General features: G+C 35.5%; 1 long non-coding RNA gene across 1 annotated transcript; it reads left to right on the top strand.

Moving 5' to 3' along the window:
- The first annotated feature begins 636 nt into the window (after positions 1–636).
- LOC149198761 (uncharacterized) lies at positions 637–2,669 on the top strand. Its single transcript, XR_016253218.1, has 4 exons — positions 637–713; positions 944–1,062; positions 1,482–2,071; positions 2,212–2,669. It is a non-coding gene; the product is annotated as an uncharacterized LOC149198761 (long non-coding RNA).
- Positions 2,670–15,691: the final 13,022 nt, after the last annotated feature.

The raw sequence follows: 15,691 nt of genomic DNA, 5'->3' as shown, positions 1-15,691 counted from the left end.
AAGCATATATGTTTTGCTCGCTATATAAAACATAATGCGTAAAAACTCTATATTACCGTGGCCCCCTTTTTTTTTACATTACATATGGTCAACACTTAAATAAATATATGCCGTATATATAAAACTAAATGCATTACGTGCCCTATGTAAAAAACTTAACTATTCACCTAAGTTTATGACAAGCATTAATGAAAGGTATGGTCAACCATGCTTAAATATATGCCGTATATATAAAACTAAATGCATTACGTGCCCTATGTAAAAAACTTAACTATTCACCTAAGTTTATGACAAGCATTAATGAAAGGTATGGTCAACCATGCTTTTAATTTACTCCACGCAAAACATTGAATTGATGTGGGTTCGTATGCAGCTCCAGGTGATCAACAGCGGAGAACACGGGAGCAAATCCAACGGTGGAGAACAATATCGGAAGACCAACAAGTGCTGAAAGTTAACCTCCGAGATTCTTACGTTGCGTTACGTCAGGGGTCAACCACGCGTCAGCTCCATATTTTCTCGGAGCTCCTTCCCGGATTATTCCTTCGTCGGCAAATAGCTCCGAGAAAATCCGGTGAACGGTTTCTGGCTTGGTTCACGGTTTTTCTTGGTCTGCGTTGAAATTAGATTTCAACAACTCCTGCATCTAGTTTACCTATTCCCACTTTTTCACCGGCTCATGACAGATCGGTTGGAAGAAACCTATACTACATGTAAATGCCAGAATCGCCTCCCTGGTCTTTGGACTCCTTTTTTTTATCAAATCCCCTCGAATTTTATAATGGTTCCACAACTTGAAAAAGTCATTTTATAGGTTCTGAGATTCTAGCTTGAAGCGATGATACGAGCAATATAGCTTTAAGGCGGAGCTATAATAATAGTAAATATTTTCGGCAGCTTTACGGTGGAATGGTAATAACAGTAAATATTTTATTGTGTGCAGCTTTAAGGTGGAGTGATAATACCTGCAACGTTAAGGAAGTCATTTTTATGTACAGCAATACTTCGAGGTACTGCTGAGGGACAATGCTCGACTTATCTTCCGATCATCTAAATTTCCAGGTAGCTGTTGCATTTTCTTTATTTTCATAGTTTACTTCGCAAAGACATGCTTTTTTTCCCCTCAGATTTGAACAATTTCTGCGATTTTAGCTTGGACCGATGATAAGAGCTGCAGCTTTAAATTGGAGTGATAATAATAGCAAATATTTTATCCTGATTTAAGGTGGAGTGATAATACTAGGCAAAAAAAAAATATTTGATAATTTTCCGCAGCTTTAAGCTGGGCTGAACATACGAATAACTATTCATGTCCGTTGATGTACATTAGTTTGCAGACTGCATCTTACTGTCTCAGATCTTTAAATATATTTTGGACCTTTTTTTCAAAAGCTTAGCGAATTTAAACATTGCCGCTATTTCTGGCACTCGTCCTATACTGAAGGCAACTTTTTAAGTTTAATTGCTAAGCTTGATTGTAGGATGGAGGCCTTTGCGTGTAAGTATCAGAGGCGATGCGTATTTTCACTTTATCGGCGTGCACAGGGCCTCGTTCACGGGCTACTCCGCGATTTTACACGCAGCCACCGCCGAGCGAATCAAAACTAAATCAACGCTTCCACCTAGCTACTACATTCTAAATAAGTTCTTCCGGCTAATGCTTCCCCATTTAAATTCAGTGAAAGAACTTTAGCGAAATTCATATCTCATCTAAAATACCCAACGAAACGCTAAATTTGTCGGCCAATTCTTTCCTAGAAGGTTAACTTAATTTTGCGAAATCAATTTCCATGAGACAGCACAAGTGGGTGATGTCTTCAAAGCCTTATAGTCCTGCTGCACTCCATTATTCGAATAATTCAACGAAGAGCCATAGAGGCTCAGCATACCGTCTTTTCGAAACGAACTGCCGAAATACCCAAAAGGGCCGCTCCACAGACTATCTTGCCAGAAATCACTGCCGTAAAAATGGCAATCAACCTTCAAAATCCAGAACACATTAACAAAGAGTGATACAGAGTAAAAGAACAAAAGTAGTAGATAGGATTTAGGAGAAGACTCGTAACGATTGGTACTTTTCCTTTCTCCAAACCTGCGTTTCCTGCATATTTTTATCATAAATTAGATCTGCTATCTGTGGACAGCAACAAGGTTTGGTTTAAATGCTCTTAAGGCATTTTATCACTTATTGGGCATTGGTCTATTTGACAGGTTTGCTTCCATAGACAGCGGCAACCTCCATGCTTTCAAGGAATTGACCTAAAATGAAAGGCAAATCATATTACCCTGCGCCACCATGGTCAAATCATATTACCCTGCGTCACCATGGTCAGGAAATTCATAAGGGTGCTAATTTGAGCAGCAACAAACACAAAATGCAGTTTGTTTCCTTGGGTTAATAAATGGGGTGAGTCATCAGCTTACGGCAGGGACCACTGGCTACATGCAGCACTTGTTTCTAGAGCAATCAACCATCCTAAAGAGGTCAAATATTTGGAAGAGAAAACAATTTATAGAGAAAAAAAAAGTAAGGAAAAAATTTCAATTCCTAGGATTTAAACTTTTTCTTCACTTATAGATTAAAGGTTAGGATGGATCTAAAACCATACTATTTCACTTTTTTTTAAATCGCGTCATTGTTATGCATGTGCATACTTATTTGTTTATTATTGGAAATTAAACTAACATGAGCATTATTATTTGTATTTTATTTATTATTAGTAATAATTGTATTTTATTCAATTTATTATTTTTTTAACTTATATAATCTTACAGGAGCATTATTATTTGTATTTTATTTATTATTATTAGTAATGGTATCTTATTCAATTTATTATTTTTTTAACTTATATAATTTTTGAGATCATTTAATGAAAAATATTCAAAATACTTACATTCAAAAATTACAAAAATTACTTTATTTTTAGAATTTACCAAATCCTTCTCTTATTTATATAATCGTGAGTGGTAAGTTCATAAATTATTACTAATAGTATTTTGAGAAAACAAAATAATATATTATCTTTCAAATAATTATATTATTAATTAAAATTGTCTAATAACATATAATTTCAAAGCTGTGATTTCAATTATTTATTATTATCGTAAACTATATTTTAAGATAATTAGATACTGTGTATGCACTCACATAGTATTTACCATGTCCTCATGAGGTGACACCTTACGTTACACATACCTTTGAATGTAGAACGTGCCTTTAAGTGCATTGAGAAAAAGTTTGATTGTGTATTAGGTTTAATATTTAACATTGAGAAAAAGTTTGATTGTGTATTAGGTTTAATATTTACCATGTCCTCATGAGGTGACACCTTACCTTACACATACCTTTGAATGTAGAACGTGCCTTTAGGTGCATTGAGAAAAAGTTTGATTGTGTATTAGTTTATATGTTATAATCTGTTTCTAAAATGTATAGATTAATAATTTCAACACCTCCAATGTATTTTGCAAATTTGTGATTGGAGATTTAAACAAATTAATGCTTTAACTTTTTTTTAAGGAGATTTAAAAAATTAATGATTTAGCATTTTTTTAAGAGATTTAAACAAATTAAAGTTTTAGCTTTTTTTAGGGGTAGTTTAAATAGATGCTTATTTTATTATATGTGATTTATTTTAACATGAGTTTAGTTTTGTTGAGAGGTCAAAAAAACAAAAATATTTTCTTGAAAGTTAATATTGAGCATTTGAGTATAGAATGAAAACATATTTTTATATGTGATTTTGTAGGATGTAATTTAAGATTGGAATTTATATACAATGTTTACATATATTTTTAGTAATGCATGGGGAAATATTATTGAGAAGATGGGGATTCAAAAATAGATGAAAGAAAAATTGAAACTTTAGTTACTTATGATTAGGTACTGTTTTGATGTGTTATATGTGTTTTAATTTGATTGACTCATGTAAAAGCTTGCATGGGTTATGAAGAAACGAATATTTTATGGTGAAATGTTACTAAATAACATAAAATGGCTTGATATCATTGCATGTTTTAAGTTATTATTTTTCCAACAATAGTTATCATCAAATTCACAAAATCAAAATCAATAATATATTCAAACAATGAGCATTTAATGATATCCCTTTGCACTATCAAAGACAATTGCTAGCTTTATTGATTCTCTCATATGCATTTGACATAATGTCATCCAAAACACTTTAGGATATGGAAAAGCACTCCCAACTATGTGGGGAATTGATAAAGTCCATAACTTTGGCTGTGTCCTCTTCCATTGTTGGGGAATACATGTACACTCGCCACCCAATTCCGAGCTCTTTCCCAAAAAATCAACACAACAACAACTCCTCCAAAGCCAATCCCTATTCCCATCCCTAGTGCTTTCAATGATATGCTTTCATTTAAATGACTCAACCATCCCACTTTAATGTTACTAATATTACTATTATCATCATCTTCCCCTAGGCCTTTATTTTGGTTGCATGTTTGCAAAGGATATCCACATAAACACTTATTCTTTTGAAACGAACTCTCATTCCATGTAGTAAATTGTGTTCCTTTTGGAATTGGTCCACAAAGATTATTAGATGAAATGTTAAGAACTGCCAACATTGATAATTTAGAGAGCTCAGGTGGAATCCCTCCACTCAAATTATTTTTAGCCAGGTCCAACTGCTCCAAAGTAGATATCTCACTAAGAGATGTAGGTATTCTCCCTTCTAGTTGGTTCCCTGATAAATTCAATAAGCGAAGGCTACTCAAGCTTCCCATGGTTGTAGGTATATCCCCTGTAAGCATATTGGTGGACAAATCAAATATGGTGTTTGTACTCAAGAGATATGGAAGAGTATATTCACTTCCTTTCATGTCAATCATCAAAAGCACATACAATGTATCTAAACTCAACTTTGAAGATCCATTAATTGCAAATCCTTGCAATCTATTAAGATTGGGAGGTATCCTTCCACTAAATCTATTGTTAGATAAATCTAACACCTGCAACTTTGTGAGGTTACTGATCCAGAGAGGAATTCCGCCATGGAGATTATTATAACTAACACTTAACACTCTTAAGTCATGAAAATCTCCAAGATACCTTGGAAGCTCACCTGTCAATCCATTTTTCCTTAAATCCAATACCTTGAGATGAGTACAATTTGCCAAAGATGCAGGCAAAATCCCAGAGAAGTTATTAGAATGAGCAGAGAAAACATCCATAAAAAATGGATAGGAAATATCAAGACTTCCGCTAAAATTATTATTGGATAAGGAAACAGTGGTGTTTTCTATTATCACATATCCCAAAAGATGCCAACTTTCACTTCCATTTGCATATTGATATAACGTATCAATGTTGATTACTGAGGAGTCATTCATTGCAAAACCTGGGAGTCTACCAAGATGGGATGGCAATTTTCCACTAAAATAGTTGTTAGATAAATCCAATACATCCAACTTAGTGAGATTTGTGAACCTATGAAAAATATCACCATGAAGATTGTTATAACTAACAATTAATCTTCTTAACTCCTTAAAATTTGCCAAATACCTTGGAAGCTCACCTCTCAAATTATTTTTAGCTAAATTCAATAGCTTGAGTTGGGTACAATTGATCAAAGATTTTGAAACAGTTCCCGTGAAGTGATTCGAGTCTGCAAAGAAGGCATTAAGAGAAAGTGGAAATTCTAGATTGTCTATATCTCCACTAATTGAGTTGGAGGCTAAATTTAGCCATCGTAAAGCAGTGCAATTGCGAATACCATGAGGAATTGGTCCCTCCAATGTATTGTCATGTAGACTTAAGTATTCAAGTGAAACCAATTTGCTGATATTTTCAGGAATAGTCCCAAAAATATTGTTACCACCTATTCTTAATTGAATGAGAGACTTCAATTGAACTACGCTATGTGGTATATGTCCACTTAGCATATTATATTTCAAAGACAGTGATAAGAGGGATTGAAGCTTTCCTATGGCTTTCGGAATTTTACCATTGAGATGGTTTTTATGTAGGTCAAGGACTTCCAACTTGGTCAAATTGCAAATAGTTTCAGGTATGTTACCAGTGAGATTATTATGTGAGAGATGTAGGGATTTCAACTGACTCAATTTGGAAATGGTTTCAGGTATGCTTCCTGTGAGACTACTTGAAACAAGGGCTAGGAATGAAAGCTTGCTGCAGTTTCCTATTTCAGAAGGGATAGAACCTGAAATATTTCCATAGCCAATGCTTAGGTGTCTGAGCTCTCCCAAATTACCCAACTGAGGTGGTATATGGCCAGACAGTCGGTTTCGCACCATTCTTAAAATCACAAGGGAAGAGCAGTTTCCCAGAGATGGAGGAATGGCGTTCTCCAATTTGTTGAAGTGTAGAGCCAAGTTCTGTAGCTTCTGTAGCAACCCCAATTCAACTGGAATAGAACCCTCGAGCTGATTATAGCTAAGGTCAAGTGTTCCCAACACTTTAAGCTTCCCAAAGTCTGGTGGAATTCTCCCTGTCAAATTATTATCAGAAAAATTCAAACTACGTAATAAGGAAAGGTTCCCAAGATATGGGGACAAGGTACCTTCCAATCCCGATCCAGAGAGGTCTATGCCAACGATTCTTCTGGTGTACTTTCTGCAGCAAATGCCATTCCAGAAGCATATGTTGTCGGCGTTCTGGGTTGTCCAGTTGGAGAGCGACCCATATGGATCCGATGTGATGGAATTTCGCAGGGACAAAAGTGTTAGCTCCATTAAGTTTGCACAAATTGCTGCCTACAATTATGGAGTTGCAGTCTTTCCTTAACTTATGGAAACCAACTGCAGTAGTTTCCTTAAGTTAAGAAAAGGCAACTGCAATTACTAAATTTATAATTAGGAGCTACTAAAGTGGTCCATCACTTTGATTCGAGTTCTCTGCCTTGATTTGTGGACATCTAACACATAGCTATGAGAAGCTTGATGGAAGCTTAGCTATATGTTCATCTGTTTGGTCCCCAAGCTCATATCTCAAACCCCTTCAGTTTTACACCATCTAGCTGAGATAGCAGAGCTTGGAAGTGCCTTCAGAATTATTGTGTTCTTTTTCTTTTGCTTGGATTGAAGCTGGAGTGCTGAAGAAGAAGCAAGCAAGTGGACTGTGGCCTTCATCAAAACATCACCAATGGCTGGAGGTAACTCGTATCCCTGGGTATTAAGATTTAATGATTCTTTGAGTTTATTCCGCATGAAGAATCGTTGTTGAAACTGTAGAAAATTCTAACAAAAAGAGCCTCCATGTCCCTTTTATTGTGGTCGGCCATTGATGATAACATGATTTCAGTGCCCTGCGGCATGGCATGGTCATGAGAATGGGGTTGAACAGAGCTCAATCCACCCAGGGGGTCGTGTAGAACATATTGATCTTCTGAATCAATGTGCAGGGAAGATGAGTAATTAACAGACGCAGATGCACTCATAATCACAAGGCACGCAAACGTGATGGGAAGAACAGCAGCTCTATGAGCCATTTCTTACTCTGGAATGCTAATTCTCTGAGTTGTGGGCTTCGCTCTGGAGATGGGTATATATAACAGTCATAATCATAAAAATATCTGTCTGTAAAGTAAAATGAAAACTAGCGAAGGATTTGGGAAATGGTTAGGTGAGTGACAAAGACAGAAAAATCGGTGTGTGGACTTGAGTGGGGTTGAGAAGAAATTGGTAAGAATTTCCTGAATAAAGTTCTGTGCGGTCATGTGTTACCAAGTACAACAAAAAAAAAATTAGGCAAAGAAATTGGGGAGGGAAACTACGCGAAGAAACTGGGGAGGGAAATTAGGCGAAGAGTAAAAGTAGTGTAAGGAGGTTACAAATTTGCCTGGTAGAAATTTTGGTATAGATTTTGGAAAATCAAAAAAAATTGGGAAATTTAGGTTACTGCTGCTGTTAAATTTTAGAATTTTAAATACGCAGAAAATTTTTAAGCATGATGAATTTATTTTTACTATACAAAAAAAGTTATATCAAATTTTTTGAAAAAAAAAAGAAAAAAACAACTTTCCCAGCAAATATGTGACCTCAGTAAAACAACGCATGATGGACCAAATGAAATCTGCTGGCTTCGGCGATAAATGTTGTATGATGAAATCTGCTTGCGGAGATATATGTTATATGATAATTCTTCAGCTGGGATGCTTCTCCCCCACTGGGAAAGGCATGATGGACCAAATATAAATAAAAAATCACTAAATTAGATGAAAAGTCTTCGGAGGGAAATTAAAAATGGCGACACACGGAACAAAATGAAGTGAAAAATTGCGCATGGGCCAAACGATGTGGACTCAAATAGTTGAACAGATTGCGGAGAAAAATTAGAAATGGTAAACGCATTGACAAACTAAACAAAATATCGATTAAAAAAATGACACTCTTGGGATTTGGTGACAACGGGACGAAGAAATCTCGGAGACGGTTAATGATGTATAGTTGAAGATGGTTTAATGATGTATGGTTGAAGATGGTGTTAGGTTGGGAGCGTTTGCGATAAAGTCTTTTTTATATGTTGATGATCTTGTATTGATTTCTAAATTGGTCCATGGATTTCAGATATGCCTATATTCTTTTGAGCATTTTTTTAGAGCAGTGGGGATGCAAGTTGATACTAGCAAGACCAAAATAATGATTTTCTCCAATAAAAGGAAGCAAAGCGAGCATACGTTCTTCTTTGAAGGTAACATTCTTGAAGAAATGAATGAGTACAAGTATCTCGGGATTGATTTCAACAACAAATTTAATTGGAAGGAATGTAGAAAGAAGAGAATTTAAGGACAGTGGAAAGCATTATATGCTCATCAAAACAGATGTAGAGAGGCAGAGTTATGGGATTGGAAAACCATTAAAGTATTTTTTGGACTCCTAGTTTGTCCATTGACGCTGTATGGGTGTGAATTGTGGTCTAGTAGCACCTCCGTCTCAAAATGGAAACAAATTGAGAAAAAACAAAAACGCTTAATCATGAGCAAGTTCAAAATAAAAAGTTTGGTAGCTTATGAGATAATGTTAAGTGAAATAGGGGCAACTCCCATCGAAGCAATTGCTATGGTGTGACTCATAAGATATCTAAAAAGAATAAAGCAAATGGGAGTAGGTAGATGGCTTAATGTTATCTTCAATGAAGGCATGAGTGAAAGAAAGAAAACATGGATGAGACAAAACCACACATGGATGCAAAAATGGAATATCTACCGCAATGCATGTCCTACAAATAGCAAGGAGCTAAAGAATTTTTGATATGGAAAAGTTTGGTAAATGGTTATGGGAAAAAGAGTTGGGTAGAAAGAAGAAGTACTACATTGAGGAATTCAACGTTACGTGTGATCTACAACAAAAAAAGTTCATTGGAGCTAGCATTTCGTGGAGGGCAAAGATCCTTATTGCTCAATTAAGAATCAACTCGCATCAACTTCAGTGTGAAGTAGGACGGTTGAAAAGGCCTAAAAAAGTTTGGGAAGAACGAGTGTGTACATTTTGCATGTCTAGGGCAGTGGAATTAGAAAAACATTTCATTTTGGAATGTGATGCGTTGAAAGACATTAGAGAAAGTTATGGGAATATGTTAGCATCGGTTTCTTGGCATTGTCTTTTCAGCGAGAGAATTGTTGGAAGGTTGGGTCATCGCATCATCAATTTGAATAAGGAAATGATTGAATTGCAAAAAGAGAAAAATAGGGAACCAATGGTCCCATAGACTATTTTTAGTTTCATGGATGTTAAAATTTCATTTCATTTCACATAAGCAAATTTTATTTAGCAAAATGGTTCATTTTACAATAAGATGTGTAATTCCTTTTATTTTTCAAATTAAAATTGACCCATAACCTTTTTATACATAGTTAATTAGGTAAATGTGTGAATTAGTAAAACATTCTTCATGTTGCAATAATTGTTTTTATTATATTTATTAAATTTTAAACTATATCAACCACATTAACATTTTTAATGTGAATCTACTGATTAAAAATTTATTACTTAATCCATTTGATAGTACAAATAAACCATACAAACTCATCGCAACATTTCTGTTTGGTATAACTGTATTATGGAGGAACTTAATAAACTGTGGTATATCTGTATTATGGAGGAACTTAATAAGCAAATAAATTTTTTGGGTTGGTTTAAAATTTATAATTATCATTAGCTATTATATTTTGTAAAATAACTCTCATTTATTTTAAAATAATTTAAAATTCAAATAATTAAAGATTTTAATAATATTAAAAAGGCAGAATGAGGCGAAGGAATTGGAGTAGGAAAGCAACTCATAAAGGTGCGTGAGATGACAGACTACTATGAATCTACATTGACGCGGAATAGTCGGTGGCATGTGGTAAGCATTGGCCCGGTGACGTGTAAAATAATCATCGACATATTTTTATGGCCGGTGACATTTTATTTTATTAAAAACAAAATCTAAAATGCGTAAATAGGGTATTTAGGTCCATGGGAAACTGTAATGAAAGGTTAATTCTTATGAATTAGTTGTAATGAAAGGTTAATTTTTATGAATTAGTTGGAAACGAAATGATATTTTAAGGTTTATAAGACTAAACATAGTCTATGGGATTATTAGTTTCTTGTTTTTAGCCTTTTGCAATTGAATCATTTTCTTGTTCAAATTGATGATGAGGTGACCCAATTTTCCAACAAGGGTATTTAGGCCCATGGGAAACGGTAATGAAATGTTAATTCTTATGAATTAGTTGGAAATGAAATGATATTTTAAGGTTTATAAGACTAAACATAGTCTATGGGACTATTAGTTTCCTGTTTTTAGCCTTTTGCAATTCAATCATTTCCTTGTTCAAATTGATGATGAGGTGACCTAATTTTCCAACAATCCCCTCCCTAAAAAGACAACTCCAAGAAACTGATGCTAGCATATTCTCATAACTTTCTATGATGTTTTTGAATACATCACATTCCAAAATGAAATGTTTTTCCTATTCCCTCAGACGTGCAAAATGTACACACTCGTTCTTCCCAAGCTTCATTAGGCCTTTTCCACCGTCTTGTTTCACACCGAAGTTGGTTCTTAATTGAGCAATAAGAACCTTTTCCCTCCATGGAATGCTAGCTCCAATGAACTCTTTTTGTTGTAGATCACATGTAGGGTTGAATTCCTCAATGTAGTACTTCTTCTTTCTACCCAACTCTTTTCCCCATGCCCATTTACGAAATTTCTCCATAACAAAATTCTTTAGCTCCTTGCTATTTGTGGGAGAGACATTGAGGTAGATATTCCATTTTTGCATCCATATGTAGTTTTGTTTCATCCATGTTTTCTTTCTTTCGCTCATGTCTTCATTGAAGATAACATTAGGCCATCTACCTACTCCCATTTGCTCAATTCTTTTTAGATATCTTATGAGCCGCACCATAGCAATTGTTTCGATGAGAGTTTCTCTTGTTTCACTCAAAATTATTTCATAACATACCGAACTTTTTATTTTGAGCTTGTTCATGATCAAGAATTTTTGGATTTTCTCAATTTGTTTCCATTTTGAGAGGGGGTGCTGCTAGTGTTGACCTAGGTTGTCATTGATGTCAATATGGCAATATTCTGGATACTAGAGGATGACATGAAGCCAAGGGGATGAAGAGTAGATTCATGAAGAGACAGGAGCAAAGGCCATCAAGATAGCCGAGCCATATATATATATATATATATATATATATATATATATATATATATATATATATATATATGCAGAAACAGACATATATACAAGGAGGTGGTCTTTGAAAGACACTGCCAAGCCAGAGGAGCAGATGGAGACGAGAGGAGCAGACAGAGCCACCAAGCTATCGGAGAGCCATGACAAAGCAAGAGGAACGTTGCCTGTAATATATATGCCAAAACAGGCATATCGGAGCCAAAGAAGAGGAGCAAATGGAGCAAATGGACCGAGAGGAGCAGATGGAGCAGGAGGAGCCAAGAGGAGCAATATATATGGAGCAAATGGAGAAAATGGACCGAGAGGAGCAGATGGATTAAGAGGAGCCAAGAGGAACAATATATATAGAGCCATCGGTATATGCCATATCGGAGGAGTGCCAGAGCAAGAGGAGCCATATCGGAGGAGCCACTTATATCAGAGCAAGAGGAGCCATATCGGAGGAGTGCCAGAGCAAGAGGAGCCATACTGGAGGAGCCACATATATCAGAGAAAGAGGAGCCATATCAGAGGAGCCACTTATATCTTAGCAAGAGGAGCCATATCGGAGGAGCCAGAGATTGTGGCGGAACTGTGTTTAAACACAGAAATCCCTCCAAGGCGGATAAACCATTAAACGAAACATTGGGTGGACGTGAATTCTTATTTAGATTGGTCCAGACCCATTTCGGGTCCGAACCCAATATCGCGTCGGAGAGGGCCATTTAAGCTCTTAACTGTGCGCTCCGAAATTCCGGAGCCGAAATCTTATAGAGCAGAATATACAGCCACATCGGGCCCGCAGAACCCTTACAGCGCATTGGAGCAGCGGAGGTAGCGATTAGCGAAATCGCCAAAATCATCCGGAGCCGAAATTATATAGAGGATGGTTGAATGGGAGATCGGGTCCGCAAACCCGTTCTGTTATAACAACCCCGCCGATACGAATCGGCCGATATGACGGATCCGAAACCGATATAGAAGGGATTTAATGGGTCGTCGGGTCCGTAAAACCTTTGTATTACAAAGACGCCGAGGTGAACTCGCCGAATTGACGTAGCCGAAATTTGAATAGGCCGGATCGTAAAAGGGTGTCGGGTCCGTCGCATCGGAGGAGGCTGTTCTATTGTTTGCAGCGAGTGCCGATATACATCGGATCCGAAATCGGATAAAGGGAGTCTAAAAGTGCATCAGGTCTACACCTCGTCGGAGGTCAGGGCTTAAGAGTTTATGGAGACTGCCGAAATCCGAACCCGCCGAAATTTATAAAGGCGGAATTATAAAGTTTGAGATCCGCGTGTGTTGATTTGAGCGGTTTTATTGTTGGTTCCGTGTATTGATATATTATATGATATATGTCTGCGGGGGCTTAAAGCATATATATATAAGGCCTCTGATGGGTGATTAAAGTGCTCGGGTGGTGGCTTCCGATAGACATAAAAGCGGCGATAAAAGGGTGGCTCTGATTCTAAAGTGTGGAGGCGAAAATACTGTGAGGAACAGTCCCGATAGTGCGGGAGAACAAATCATGGCGATTATGATTGTGATAAGGACGTGGCTGTCCGTTAAAAAATGCCATCCCTGTGTATGCCTGCTATCATGAGAAAACAGGAGTGTTGTTACAATTTTGATATATGTGTCCTCTGCGTATGACTCAGTTATTGCCACTGATTCAACGTGTCCTGTGAGCATGAATAGACAGAGGAAATCGAAAGACAGGAAGTTGAAGAAGCAAGCGAGCACAAAGGAAACGACAACGAGCGTTGAGGAATTCCAAGAGGCATGTAAGAGGAAACGAATGGACAGAAGCACGGGAATGCATAAAACGAAAAAAAAAAAAAGGACTGTGAGGCTGTTGGTATTGCGAAGAACCAGAGTGTGAGATAGCAGAAGCAGCAGCAGTGAATGTTGTTGAAGGCTGTTGAACGCTGTGGAAAATAAGCTAGAGGAGACAGAGGCAGCGAGAGGATGCAATAGAACAGAAAGAGGGCAGCAGGGCTAACAAGACAGCAGATAGTCGAAGGGGAGAAGCAGCCAGCTGAGATCATAAGCTTGAACAAGAAGTTGTTCTTTATGCAGAGCTTAGTTCAGCTAACAATAGACTGACTAAAGCTGTGTGAAGACATTATCAGAAGTCATGAAGGGTACTGGACACTCTGTGTGGCCAGTATGAAGAATTGGGAAGACTACTTGAAGAGAAGATTGGTTGTCATTGATACTGTAGTTTGGAGACTACAGTGAAGCTGTAAATAGATAGAACTCAGCAGAAAAGAGTTCTGAGAGAAGAAGTAAGCAGGATTGGAGTCCTTGGGGCTGGTGCCTCAAAAGCAAGAAGGATAGGAGTCCTTGGGGTTGGTGCCTCAGAAGTAAGCAGGATTGGAGTCCTTGGGGTCAGTGCCTCAGAAGCAAGAAGGATTGGAGTCCTTGGGGTTGAAGCCTCAGAACTGAACAGGATTGAAGTCCTTGGGAGTTGGTGCTCCTAAGTCCAAGATTGGTGTCTTGGCAAAACAAAGTTGGTGCTCTGGAGGTTGGAGCCTCACCAAAGTCCAAGTTGGAGCTTGGCAACTGTTTGTGACAATCTATATATTGTATCTATTTTACTGCATAGTTTATATTAATAAAAGCATTTATTCTTGCTGTTCATCTTGTGTTCTGAATATATATGTTTTAACTGGTAAAACAATAGTGGGAAAAAGAAATACTGATTCATCCCCCCTCTCAGTATTTCCAACAGCTAGCCCACAATTCACACCCATATAGCATCACTGGTCAAACTAGGAGTTCAAAAAGTGCTTTAATCGTTTTCCAATCCCATAACTTTGTGTCTCTAAATGTGTTTTGAAAATCATATAATGAATGGTAAGTAAAAGTTATGTCAATGTTTCGTTATTGAATGTGTCGTGTAAATTTAATTGGAAGATAAACTATGAATTTTAAAAAAATAAAAATAAAAATATTAAAGTTATATACATGGAATTTGAAGAATTAGATTTATTTGTTTCTGCAGTTTTACCTAAGTTGAACACGTCTATTATATTTAAAATATTATAAAATAAATTGAATTATACCTAAGTTGAACATGTCTATTATATTTAAAATATTATAAAATAAATTGAATTATAGGAAATGATTTATTATCATTAAAATGATCACAAATGATTTATTACAATTAAAATAATCACATAAAATCAATGTCTATAATGTCCACAAAACTATAACACAAATACCAAAAATATCTTTTTAAGATTAAGAAAATATTAAATCCTATTAGCAAAATTTTCCTTTCAAATATATTTATCATGTTTTAAATTTCTAACATGATTTATACAATCTCAAACATTTTCAACATTGCTATTTTTCTTCCTAATATTTCAACATTGTTATAATTCTTCCTATTAATTAAAAATAAAATAATAAAATAATATTTACATTAACAAAATAAAAAATAGTAATAATAAAAGAAATCAATGTAAAAAATGTTAATTTTTTCACATCAACTTTATGAAGAGATAAAATAATTCTATGTAAAAAAATGATAATTTGCTTTTTAGTATATGAGATATTTGTAATTCCTTTACTATTTAATACGAAGTTGATGGAGTACATCTAAAAATAAGAGTTCGCCGATGACATGTAAAAATAATATTATTGATATTATGATGTGTAATTCATTCTATGATCAATAGATATGTGATATCTAAAACAAAAGTATATTAATAACAAAATGTTAGTGTTAGTCATAAATAATATATTTCAATGTCTATAGTAAATAATATATTTTCATATAACTTTATATAGAGAAAAATAAAGTAATTTAAATTAAAAATATATTCCATTTTGAGGAAGATTTGTAATTTATTCCATTCTTAATACGGGTTGATATATAATATATAAAGAGATGTTTTCTACTTTCCAATATGAGTGGAGAATGTGAATCATAAATAAAACATTTCAAAGTTATGTGTTTCTCATGGCCGAATTCTTATTTGTTTAGTCATCCACTAGGTTTATTTGGTTTAAAGGAATTC

Source organism: Pinus tabuliformis, chromosome 2_1 (assembly GCF_031772625.1).
Source record: "Pinus tabuliformis cultivar Carrire ecotype Pingquan chromosome 2_1, CPIR1, whole genome shotgun sequence".
Lineage (NCBI taxonomy): Eukaryota > Viridiplantae > Streptophyta > Pinopsida > Pinales > Pinaceae > Pinus > Pinus tabuliformis.
The sequence above is the reverse complement of the archived record's forward strand: the minus strand, read 5'-3'. Positions and strand labels throughout refer to the sequence as shown.